The sequence below is a fragment of the Tachysurus fulvidraco genome, chromosome 6 (assembly GCF_022655615.1).
Source record: "Tachysurus fulvidraco isolate hzauxx_2018 chromosome 6, HZAU_PFXX_2.0, whole genome shotgun sequence".
Lineage (NCBI taxonomy): Eukaryota > Metazoa > Chordata > Actinopteri > Siluriformes > Bagridae > Tachysurus > Tachysurus fulvidraco.
This window is the reverse complement of record NC_062523.1, coordinates 1,206,188-1,218,687: the sequence shown is the minus strand read 5'-3', so window position 1 is coordinate 1,218,687 and position 12,500 is coordinate 1,206,188. Positions and strand designations below refer to the sequence as shown.

Genomic DNA, 12,500 nt, shown 5'->3' with positions numbered 1-12,500 from the left:
GTGGAAAGGGAAGCTTTTACTGCCGCCGATCGTTCTGCATCTGTCCACCCTGTGAATGAACGGGGTATTAAAGAAAGGGTAATTAAAAAGAACAAGAGCTGTACTTGGTGTCAACTCGGTGTATCTAACATATAAATCACCGAATCTTTTATTTTCAGACTTAGTCATAATCATATATCACCTTCAGCCCAGTCGAGCTTCATCAAAATCTGTAGAATGGGCAAGAAAACGTAGCTGTCAGTAGCTAACAGTGTGGAAAGGACTCTCAGAGGGAAGGTGCTGAGAGATAAGACTCACGGCCAGACGCTGTCTGCTTCGTTCATGGTGAATATGGATGTGCGTGTGTGTGTGTGTGTGTGTGTGTGTGTGTGTGTGAGAGAGAGAGAGAGAGAGAGAGAGAGAGAGAGAGAGAGAGAGAGAGAGAGAGAGAGAAAGAGAGACAAAGAGCAAGATAGAGAGTAGAGAAAGACAGAGCAATAGACAGAGAGAAGAGATAAGAGAGCAGAGGATAGAGACAAATAGCAAGAGAGTAGATAAGAGACAGATAGAGAAAGGAGCAAGAGAGAGCGAGACAAGAGAGAGAGAGAGAGAGAGAGAGAGAGAGATATATATATATAGAGAGACAAAGAGCAATAGAGAGAGAAAGATAGTATGAGACAAAGAGCAATATAGAGATAAGCAAGAGGTAGACAAAGAGCAAGAGAGTAGAGATATAGACAGAGAATAGAAAGATCAAGAAGAGAGTAGATAGAAAGGAGAGAGAGAGAGAGAGAGAGAGAGAGAGGAATGACTGTGTGACTGTGCAATTACCTTCTCTACTGTCTGGCTCTCATTAGTCATTATTCATTTCATTTTATTTCTTTCTTGCAGTTACCTGCTGAATCAGTCAGCCCCGACCCCGAGCCATCCGACCCCGAGCCATACGACCCCGAGCCATCCGACCCCGAGCCATACGACCCCGAGCCATCCGACCCCGAGCCATCCGACCCCCCCGACGCTCATATTTAAAAAGTTTTTAAAAAAGAAATTGATTTCTTCTCCTTGCCAGGTCCTCGCTAACGGCCAGTATTCAACAGTGCGGTGATTAATTAGAGCAGAACCTAATTGTGTCATGTGATACGCATGGTTCTCTGAGCTAATGTTTGGCCAAGACCTCCCTTTTCTCATCCCATTAGGGCTAAGATTGATCTTGAGACAAAACAAAAGGACCCCAGACTCCATTAGACCCGTGGTGGCTCTGAGGTTTGGATACGCTGCTCACTCATAACTCATACGCTGAAAGTTCATTAGCGGGACGCTTGGATCGAGGACAAGGCTTTTGTTGCACTTTCATCTGAAAGCAGGCAGCCATATTCACCGTCAGCCTGAATAAGCATTCATGCCATTCAAGTGCACCTCATCTAGTCATGAAAGGGTAGAAGAGATTAACGGTTACTCGTATGATAATCTGTCGTATAATTATGAGATTATTCTCATCTTTCCTCCTTTATACCACCGCAGTATCATTCTGTAACTGTGCAGTGTTTCTGAGCTGTTCCTGATTGCCTACAGACCAGGATTCTAAGGCTTTCTGGTCCATCTGAGTCACATTAAGCCTCCTGCATCGGTCATCACCTGGCAGACTAAAACTCTGAGGCTGAAGACCTGCCACATCACCAAGCACTCGAGTTCATTCTACTCTTAGTCCCTACTCAACTAGCATGAGGTTGTGTTTTAGCTCTAGACTACACAGAAATTCTGTCCAAAGCTCTGGATAAGGAAGTAGAAATAGTGAAGCAGATCCAATAAACATACGTTTAATAAACATGAACATGATCATGAACATGATTATGAGGTCCGTCTGGCTGCTAGAAGATCAACACAACTCCACTTTACTAAGATCATGGACATAATAAAAAGCCACAACTTAAAATGCTACACAGGTCCAATAGTTATCCGGTCAGACCAGACCAGAGATCAGATCAGATCTCATCAGACCAGAGAGACCTACAGAATGATTCAGAATGACAAGTGTTGTATTTTATTTACCATTTCTGCTTCAGCAAACTGGCGACTAGACAGTGATCAAAAACAGTGTTTATAGTCTGCACTTCAGATTCATAACAGACATATCGATGTCATATCAATCAGACACATCAGTGAGACATCAAACAGATCAATCAGACATCAATGAGACACATCAGACATATCAGTGAGACATCAAACAGATCAATAAGACATATCAGACATCAAAGACACACATCAGACATATCGATGACACACATCAGACATATCAATGAGACACATCAGACACATCAATGAGACATCAAACAGATCAATCAGACATCAATGAGACACATCGGACACATCAATGAGACATCAAACAGATTAATCAGACATCAATGAAACACATCAGACTTATCAAAGACACACATCAGACATATCAATGAGACACATCAGACACATCAATGAGACATCAAACAGATTAATCAGACATATCAGACATATCAATGAGACACATCAGACACATTAGACACATCAGACACATCAAACAGATCAATAAGACATATCAGACATCAAAGACACACATCAGACATATCGATGACACACATCAGACATATCAATGAGACACATCAGACACATCAATGAGACATCAAACAGATCAATCAGACATCAATGAGACACATCGGACACATCAATGAGACATCAAACAGATTAATCAGACATCAATGAAACACATCAGACTTATCAAAGACACACATCAGACATATCAATGAGACACATCAGACACATCAATGAGACATCAAACAGATTAATCAGACATATCAGACATATCAATGAGACACATCAGACACATTAATGAGACATCAAACAGATCAATCAGACATCAATGAGACACATCAGACACATCAGTGAGACATCAAACAGATTAATCAGACATATCAGACATCAATGAGACACATCAGACTTATAAAAGACAAACATCAGACATTTAAATGAGACACATCAGACATATCAATGAGACATCAAACAGATCAATCAGACATCAATGAGACACATCAGACATATCAATGAGACATCAAACAGATCAATCAGACATCAATGAGACACATCAGACACATCAGTGAGACATCAAACAGATTAATCAGACATATCAGACATCAATGAGACACATCAGACTTATAAAAGACAAACATCAGACATTTAAATTAGACACATCAGACATATCAATGAGACATCAAACAGATCAATCAGACATCAATGAGACACATCAGACATATCAATGAGACATCAAACAGATCAATCAGACATATCAGACATCAATCAGACACATCAGACATATAGATGTCCATTGTTAAAAAAGCTATACAATTAAAATATCATCTGTTCAGACTCTATACCACTACTGAGCTAAATATAACAGCTTCACATTGTCTTTTATAGCCAGAAACTAATCACTAATGACGACAGCATTAAAAAGAAGCTGCTGCTGTCCCTCACTCATGTCACTCACTTATGTAGCTCTTTATAACTGATGTAGTTCATACATAGACATTCAGAACTGAATCTGATCTACCGCTTAAGCTGGAGAAAACACGTCTGTTAAACCGAAGCAGATTAGAAATAAAAGAAGGGTTGTTTAGGAACGTGTCGTAATCAAAATCTGACCCAAATCCATAATCAAAGGGCCCTCCGGGAGGACCTTTGTTACTTAGATGCAGTCTACCCGGTTGAAATCGCAGAGATTAAAGGGAGGTATGTTGCTTGATATTATATCACGTCTAGAGGTCTCATAATGTGGATTGTGGTTATGTATGCTTAGGAAGCAGCCAGAAAAACGACGAGCGGAACCGTATACTAAAACGTTCCTACCTTCGTGATACAGAAAAACAACAATGTTGCAAAGCTTAAAGGTAGTGTACAGGCTTATAGGTCGTGCTCGGGGTCACCACTCCTGATGGAGTGTCAAGACCAGATCTGGCCCTTAAGCTAAGACATCCCACACAGCTGCACTATTGTTATGCAGGAAATGCGACGTGGTGTACTCTCAAAGAACGGGAAACGTTTTGTCATTTTGTGGAGAGTTAAGATTTAGGGAGAGAGAAAAAAAGGAGGGGTATCGGAAGGCCGAGTGGAACCATAACATGAGACAGACAAACTTGTCAGGTTTATTGGGGGTTTTTTACTTCCTGCTTTGTGAAAATCTTTATGTGTTTTAAATGCAGGAGGAAGAATGAATTCAATCAGCTAGCGATAACAACCTAAATTGCTAGATCCTGTGAAGCTGAGACTGGTAGATAAAGGTCGTATAAAATCGAAGGCAGGATGTTCATTATGTTTATAAAAAGCATAAAAAGTTCCCAAGGGGTGATGTCTAAAGCAGGTTGCATCTTACTGTATGCGTAGGGTAAACGAATGAATATAAATTCGTGAATCACACAGAACAGAAGAGAAGTTCGTTATACCGTGCAAGCGGAAACGAACCCAAAGGGGGTCAGATGTCGAGCACAACATGCAGGCACTGACACTGCTGAGGAGACCAGCTGCGTGCTCGACAATGTAAAATGACACGCACACGACGTGACTGATACCGACTCATACACTGTTAAAGGAGGTGGATCCTCTTACCTGAGACGTCAGTTGTCCCCAAGGACTTGTGCAGCTAATCAACTGGACGAGGGAGAGATAGAGGCTAGTGAGATGAAAAAAAAAAGAGCGACAGATAAAATAGATAGAGAGATAGCCAAGAGTCAGGAGAATAGTAGGCGAAAGGGCAAGATAGAATCTGAGAAGATCGGGGAGGGAGGGAGTTGGATGGTAGGAGAGACAGAAGGGCGAGAAGAAGGGAACCACAAGAGGGAAAAAAGGATAGAGAGGAGATACAAAAGAGATAGAGTGAGGGAAAACTCAAATAATCACGGGGGCCCGGAAATGGACAATAAGAGTATACGATCTATACGGATGGGGCGGTCAGAAAGGGGGGAGATCATACATGAGAAGTAGGGAGTCGGAAACGAAAGGCTGAGAGACATATATAGATTCTATATAAAAGGATATAGGAACTAGTAGAGTAAAATAACTCTTTTTCCACAGACCTAACAGTAAGGTTATTTTAAAGCTATAAGGGCGGGTGGTCATCTCCCGTCGAAGGTGCGCACCAGAGCAAGGGTTTGTTTGCTGGGCTAATAATAATGAATCAACAATTTGGTGTAGCTATTTAGTGTTAATGGATGTAGTGTTAGTGTGTTAAATGGTGAGTGAGTTAGTGTTACGGGTTTGTTATGTCGAATTGTAATAAAAGGGAAGTTGGATGTTCGGGGAATGTTGGGGAATCAAGGATGTCAAGGTGTGTAATAGAGTGAATTACGATAGATTGCATTTGTGTTGTGGCGTAAGTTCAGTAGTATGTTCTGTTCTGTGTTACGGATAGTAAAATACAGTGTATGGTAATGGGAAATTCGTGTTTGTAGTCATGTATGGGGTGGTTCGTTTTCATGGTTCGTGTTGCTGTAGAATCATAAAATAAGTGGATTGGTAAGTTGGTGTGAGTGTGCGTGTTTGTGTGTTGGGTTCGTGGTTAGGGTGGCGTTCCAAAATGGTATGGGTGTCTGTTCCAGGTATTGTATAGTTTATCGGGGGTCCTGGGTTAACGTGGGATTGTGTCCCTGATAGTCATGACTACGGGTTGCGTGTGTTCAATGTTGAGCGGTTCGCCTGTTCGAAAGCTAAAGTGGTGGATAGGGTCAGTATCGTAATGTTTGTGTAGTGTTGAATGCTAGGTGTAATGGAGAGAAAAAATCGGGTGTAATGTGTATGGTATTGTTCGTGTTCATGTTCGTGCTAATGTTGGTGTTAATGTTGGGTGTTAGTGTTGGTGTTTTAGCGTTAGTGTATGGGTGTATGAATTGGGATGGTGTTAGATTGGCATGTTCGATATTGAATGTTATGTTATTGATTAGTGTGTAAAAATTTAATGTTAGTGTTAATTTCGTGGATTAGAGGGGTATGTTAGTAAGGTTGAATGTAAAAGTGGTTAGTGGGAGGTAAATTTAGTGTTAGGGGATGTTTAATAAGTTAGTGTTGTGTTTAGATGTTAGTGTTACGCTAAGGAGTCGTGGTTCATGTTCGTGTAATCGTGGTATCATAGATATGTCGTGGTCGCATAGTATCGTGTTCGTGTTGTTTTGTGTGAAGGTTGGTGGAGCAATTCATGAACACAGATCGCTGGGCCCCCCGGGCAGTATCCTAATTTGTAGGGTAACATCTTCCTATCTTAATAATTTCTCCGCCCCAAGCCTCCTTCCCCTTCTTTTAATACAACCTCCGTCCACCCATCCCGCTGCCTAAGTGCCACGGGGGGACTATAATGAGAACGCGAGTGGGGGTTCATAATTACAAGGCAGCAGGCGGACATAAAACATGACCACCTTGTAGTAGCGTGGTAATTTAAATGTCTGTAGATGTTAACCAAAAAAGGAAAGGGGGGAGGGGGGGGAAAAAGATAAACACAGAGCGGAGAGCCGACATAAGGGAAAAAAATACAAGACAAATTGCAGTAAGTTATTATATTATGAGGGAACGTGTTAGAAAAGCGGGAGGGACTGCTGTGTATACCTTTGCTCCTGACAGAAAAAAATACCCCGGTCTGGACGTCCCGGCGAAGGACTCCATAGAGCCTAGCGTGAAGTGAAAAGATGTTACGAAGGGCGGCTCGTCCTGGCTGTGGATCTATGACTCCGGATGCCCGCAAAAGGCCTCTAAAGGGCGAGGCGAGTCTCATCTACTCCGAGACAGACACGGATATCGAAGGGGATTGTCGGGAGAGAAGCTGCACGGAAGATTGTACTAAGTAAATAGGGCAAGTATCAATATGACCTGAGGTGACAACCGTGATATTACCAACGATCATAGACGTCGGAACAGGAAGAACTGCTGTAGGGAAGGGGAGAAAGTCGTGTTAAAAAAAATGAATGGTGTGTACGTATCCGTATCGGTCTGGCGTCGGAGTCTATCAACTGCCAGTGGTAGTGAAAAGCATCAGCCCTGTATCGTTAGGGGTGAAGGGAGCAAAGAAAGGGGGATTCACGGCTAAGCTGGGGGGGAGGCTGGGGTTAAGAGAAAGATCTACTCTGATTGGTCGTGCATTGTGCGGGGCACAGGCTGCTAGCTTAAATCACGGTCGAGGGATAAGCTAACTGACTAAATGAAAGTGGAAAATCCGAGGAGGGGGGGGGGGGGGGGCAATGGTCTAAAATGCAAGTAAACTCATAGATGGGGGTGATAGATTCAGCACGCTAAGAAGAAGCCGATGAAGAAAGAAGAAGACGTAAGGAAACGGAAAGGGCACAGAAAAACCTTTTAATTATGGCACACATAATACAATTGAACCGTCACAGTGGAATTCTTTTCTTCACATACCACACGTATGGGAGGTAGGGTTATTGGGGTCAGAGTGTGGCAGGGCAGCTGAGTGCTAGTCAGGGCCTGAGCAGGGAGGGTTAGGAGGGCCAATTAATACTCGAAGGGGGGCCCGACAGTGGCAGCTTGGACAATTACTTAATGCTGTGCATGGGTGGGGGGGGGACCGGTGTAACGAACCACGATCATGAAAAAACGATACAACAACCCCCAGGAATCGACTTAGAGACCAAGTTGAGCCACAGGCTGACCGCGCCAGTTTCACGGTGGATATCGCCGAGTGGTTAGGGGGTCAAGCCCTAGGAATACTGGCGGGCCACCTGGGGAGCAGAGTGAGAGTTAATGTATAAGAGACCGCTATGGTTGGTTATCGTGGCTCAGCAGCTTGTGAGCTGGGACTCGAACCCCGAACCATGACTGCATCAAGTGAGTCCGAAGTTGCCCGGGGGTTAAAACCTGCAATTGGAGCAAGAATGACGCAACAGGAAGTCCTCGGGGGCAAAACGAAACATAAGTTATCAAAAAAAGATGGGGACAAACGGTTTACGGTCTAAAGATGTTATAAGTGTGTGTCTAGTCTATGCTATCTATCTATCTAAATCATATCTAGATTCTAGTCTATCTCTAATCTACATCTAGGCATATCCTATCTATCTATCTATCTATTCAGTACTCATACTTTATGAAGCGCAGCCATATAGTAAAAAAAGGAAAATAGGAAATAAATGTGTGTAATTACAATCTATGTTGCGTCGAACTTTGGTGTCTCAGGTCCAAGATGGGTCAAGGGATATATCAATGCAAAAATTGTCTGGATGCGCAGCGCAAATGATCTCACATGCCATAATTCCCATGCCTCCCGCGTCGTCTTTTTGGATGTGTGTTTTGTTTCCATTTGAATGATGTAAGCAATTCCGCCCAGTAGGGGGGCTCTTTAGGACAACCTGTGAAGATGAAAGCCGATAGGACAGTTATGTTACTGAGACGTGGGGGTGTAGTAAGAGTGTACAAAAGCATAGAGAAGCCTATAAGGGAAGCAAGTGAGAAAATAGCAGAATGGTTAAGATAATATATAAAAAGTAGAAAAAGAAATGATGCGGGGTGGTAATTTCTTAGGGTTTACGTCTGGAATAGTCTCATAGATGGAGATGTCCGTGTCCGCTAAGGGAAGAATAGGTATAAGAGCATGACTCCTAAGGAATTGTGGTATTTCGTATGTAGTCATCAGTGCTTGGTCGACTCCACGAGCAATCAGGTGCCCCTGACATGCCGAGGCCCAAGAGACACCACGCAAGGCCCTCAAATAAACGGTGTGTTTACAAGCGGTGATGTGATTGTGGTTCACGGTGTGTTTGTGGAAAAATCACGGTAGTGATAGTTTGGTCATGGGTGTTGTGTGTGGTCGACCGGTTTGTGTGTGGTCACGGTGTGAATGTGTGTTCATAAGAGGTGTAGTGGGAAAAGTGTAGTAGTATACACGGTTGTTAGTGTAAACGTCACGGTGTAAATGTTTGTGTTAAGGAGCAAAAACGGGTGTGATGTGGTGGGTTCAGCGCGATAGATGTTGTAGAAAGTGTGGTCACACAGTTTGGAAGGTGAATGGTAGTCACACAAATAGGGTGTGTGGAGTGGGGGTCCCAAGGGGGAGGGTAAAGTAGTGGAAGTTTGTGTGTGGATGTATATTGGGTTGTTGCACGGTTGGTTCGGTGGGGTGTTCTGTGTGTGTATTACTGAAATATTAGATTGGGTGAATATTCACGTAAGTTGTGAAGGGGATGAGTGGTGGTGTGTGTAACAACTGAGTGAATGTGTTACGGAGTAAACAATGTGTTGTAGATGTTTGCACTGTGTTGGGGAATAGCATTTGTTGGAGAGGAGGGGACCGTGGAGTGTGGGTGTTGTGTTTTCGAGCAAAGGAAGTGTGTGTGTGTATACCGTGTGGGTATATCACGGTTGTCTGGTGTGATGTTCAGGCAAAATGAAGGAAAATCGGGTTGTGTGTTCACTGTGTGTGTGTTACTGTGTGTGTATTCACTGCTGTGTGTGTTCACTGTGTGTGTGTTCACTGTGTGTGTGTGTGTGTTCACTGTGTGTGTGTGTGTTCACTGTGTGTGTGTGTGTGTGTGTGTGTGTGTGTGTGTTCACTGTGTGTGTGTGTGTGTGTGTGTGTGTGTGTGTGTTCACTTTGTGCGTGTTCACTGTGTGTGTGTTTACTGTGTGTGTGTTCACTGTGTGTGTGTGTGTTCACTGTGTGTGTGTGTTCACGGTGTGTGTGTGTGTGTTCACTGTGTGTGTGTGTGTTCACTGTGTGTGTGTGTTCACTGTGTGTGTGTGTGCACTTTGGATGGGTTAAATGCAGAGAAATCCTGAGTCTGGGTCACCGTACTTAGCCGTACGTCACGTCACTATTCATACAGCAAGTTCTCTTACAGAAATTATCACTAAAACATGTTGTAAAGGTAAAAGAAGGAAGTGAAGACAGAAAAAGTCTCCATACTTCAGTGAGCTATTTCATCATCATTACAGAGAAATAAGAGTCTTGAAGAGTAAAATTCCTGCTGCTCGAAATTCCTCTGCAAACACCACGACTAATCTGAGCAACAGCCTCCTGGAACCTGACGTTTCTCTCCATTAGACTCAGAGAGCTTTATTCCACACTGTAACGGGGATCTGATCGATTCTGAAGACAGAGACACACTTCCACATTCCACCTTAAACCAGAGACAATAACAAGCTTCTGAAAGCCTTTAAGCCGAGTGTTAAAGAGCGAAAGCTTCTGAATGATGGCTGTTCACTGTACGTGGTGTTTATCTGAAGATTCTGTCTGATGTTCTCTTCAGAGTCCCTCTGACACTTCTCTGGGTTTCCTGCCACTACATCACAGCGTACTAAGTGATTTCTTCTTCAGATGATGGACTACAATCAGGACTGGAGTTCTGTCAGAGAATCCCATGAAGAAATCTACACCACTGTCAGCCTGCCAGACTCCATTTGTTCATAATTAACTGGAATAAATAAAAGTTTGCACGGCAGAATAAAGAAGCGAGTGTGTGTGATGTGTCTCACGATGACGGTGAATAAACCAACACGTCCACACTATCCTGTTTCAGATAGAAACTCAGAGAGAAAGCAGGACAGAAGAATAAGTGGCTTCTGAAGTGGACTTGAAATGATGAATATTATCTAGAATTCAGTAAAGAGATAAAAATCAAACCCTGTTGATCTGCTGTTCAGAGCTTTCTGCTGGAGTTCAATTAAAGGTGACACACAGAGTGTTATTGAGACGCAGCTTCTCGAAGCTCTGCTCCTCTCTGATAAAAACTCCAAGGGTTAAAGACAAAAACACTGACAGGTGAATGACAAAGAAGGAATATGTCTGAGTAATAAACAGAGAGACAGAGAGAGGATACCACACACACACACACACACACACACACACACACACACACACACACACACACACACTAACACTAACACACACACACACACACATACACACACACACAAACACACACACACACACACACTAACACACACACACACACACACACACACACACTAACACACTAACACACACACACACTAACACTAACACACTAACACACACAAACACTAACACACTAACACACACACACACACACACACACACTAACACACACACTAACACTAACACACTAGCACACACACACTACCACTAGCACACACACACCCTCCACACACACCACCACACACAACCCCACACACCCCCACACACCCACCACACCCCACACACACCCCCACACCCACTACCACCGCTAACACCCACAACACTAACACACTAACACACACACACACACACACACACACACACTAACACACACACTAACACTAACACACTAACACACACACACTAACACGTACACTAACACACACACATACACTAACACACACTTACACACACCACACACTTACACACACACACACACATACAACACACACTTACACACACACATACACACACCACCCACCCCACAGCACACCACACACACCCACACCCACACCCTAACACTACACACCTCACACCACCTACCCACCCACACACCACACACACACCTACCACCTAACACACTACCCACATACACACTAACACACACACACACACACACACACACACACACACACACACACACACTAACACTAACACACACACACACACACACACACTAACACACACATCTCAGAGGTCATTGGTGGAATCAAAGCAAGGCATTCTGGGTAAAATAAGTGTTCTGTGTCTCAGTGTCACAGCTGGACTGAAAAAACATCAACAGCTGCATTTAAGATTGGAGACAAACAGCAAATATCCAGGAGCTTCAGGAGCTTCAGGGGTTCTTCAGCTAGATCCAGACACAAACACACCAAATGGTCTGATTACAGCAGAAGCTCTGATCAAATCTCTCAGCACTTCCACACTGTAACTGTCAGATCAACAGAATCGGAATAAACATCTCATTTTCACAGGAACGTCTTTACCCCGATCTACACACACACACACACACACACACACACACACACACACACACACACACACACACACACACACACACACGCTTTCTTCAACACTTCTTCAGCTAGTTATGGATCTCTCTCTGTAACTAAACCCCTCTGCTGTCAGGTTCTAATCAGAAGCTTCAAAGCTCTTCCCAGATGGAGAAACTGAGGAACCCATAAATAAGCTACATTCATTTTTTCTGCTGAAACTAAAGACAATCAGTCAGTCAAGACCAGTCTGTAGTCAGAGACGTCCTCCTTTAGTCCTACACTGGAGCTACAAGGCTGGGGGGGAGGGAGGGAGAGAGAGAGAGACAGAGAAGGGGGGAGAGAGAGAGAGAGAGAGAGAGAGAGAGAGAGAGAGGAGATAGAGAGAGAGTATAACAGAGACAGGTAGATAGAGACGCCGAGAAGGTGATAGAGATAGTATATATCTATGTCTCTATGATATATATAGTCTCTCGATCGACCTAGACTTCACTCCCATGTATAGCATATAGAGATACAGATACGTATATATCGATATCTATATAGATCCCTATACCCTGTTAGATATAGACATATACGATTTT

At 43.4% G+C, this 12,500-nt stretch overlaps 1 protein-coding gene across 1 annotated transcript in view; it reads right to left on the bottom strand.

Annotated features, from left to right (window-relative positions):
- Nucleotides 1–285, bottom strand: part of LOC113644077 (acid-sensing ion channel 4-A) — a 9,432-nt gene extending 9,147 nt beyond the window's left edge. Inside the window, exon 1 of the mRNA XM_047814433.1 lies at nucleotides 1–285. This exon is cut by the window's left edge and continues 523 nt beyond it. The gene's annotated coding sequence lies outside the window, so the exon portion shown is untranslated.
- Nucleotides 286–12,500: the final 12,215 nt, after the last annotated feature.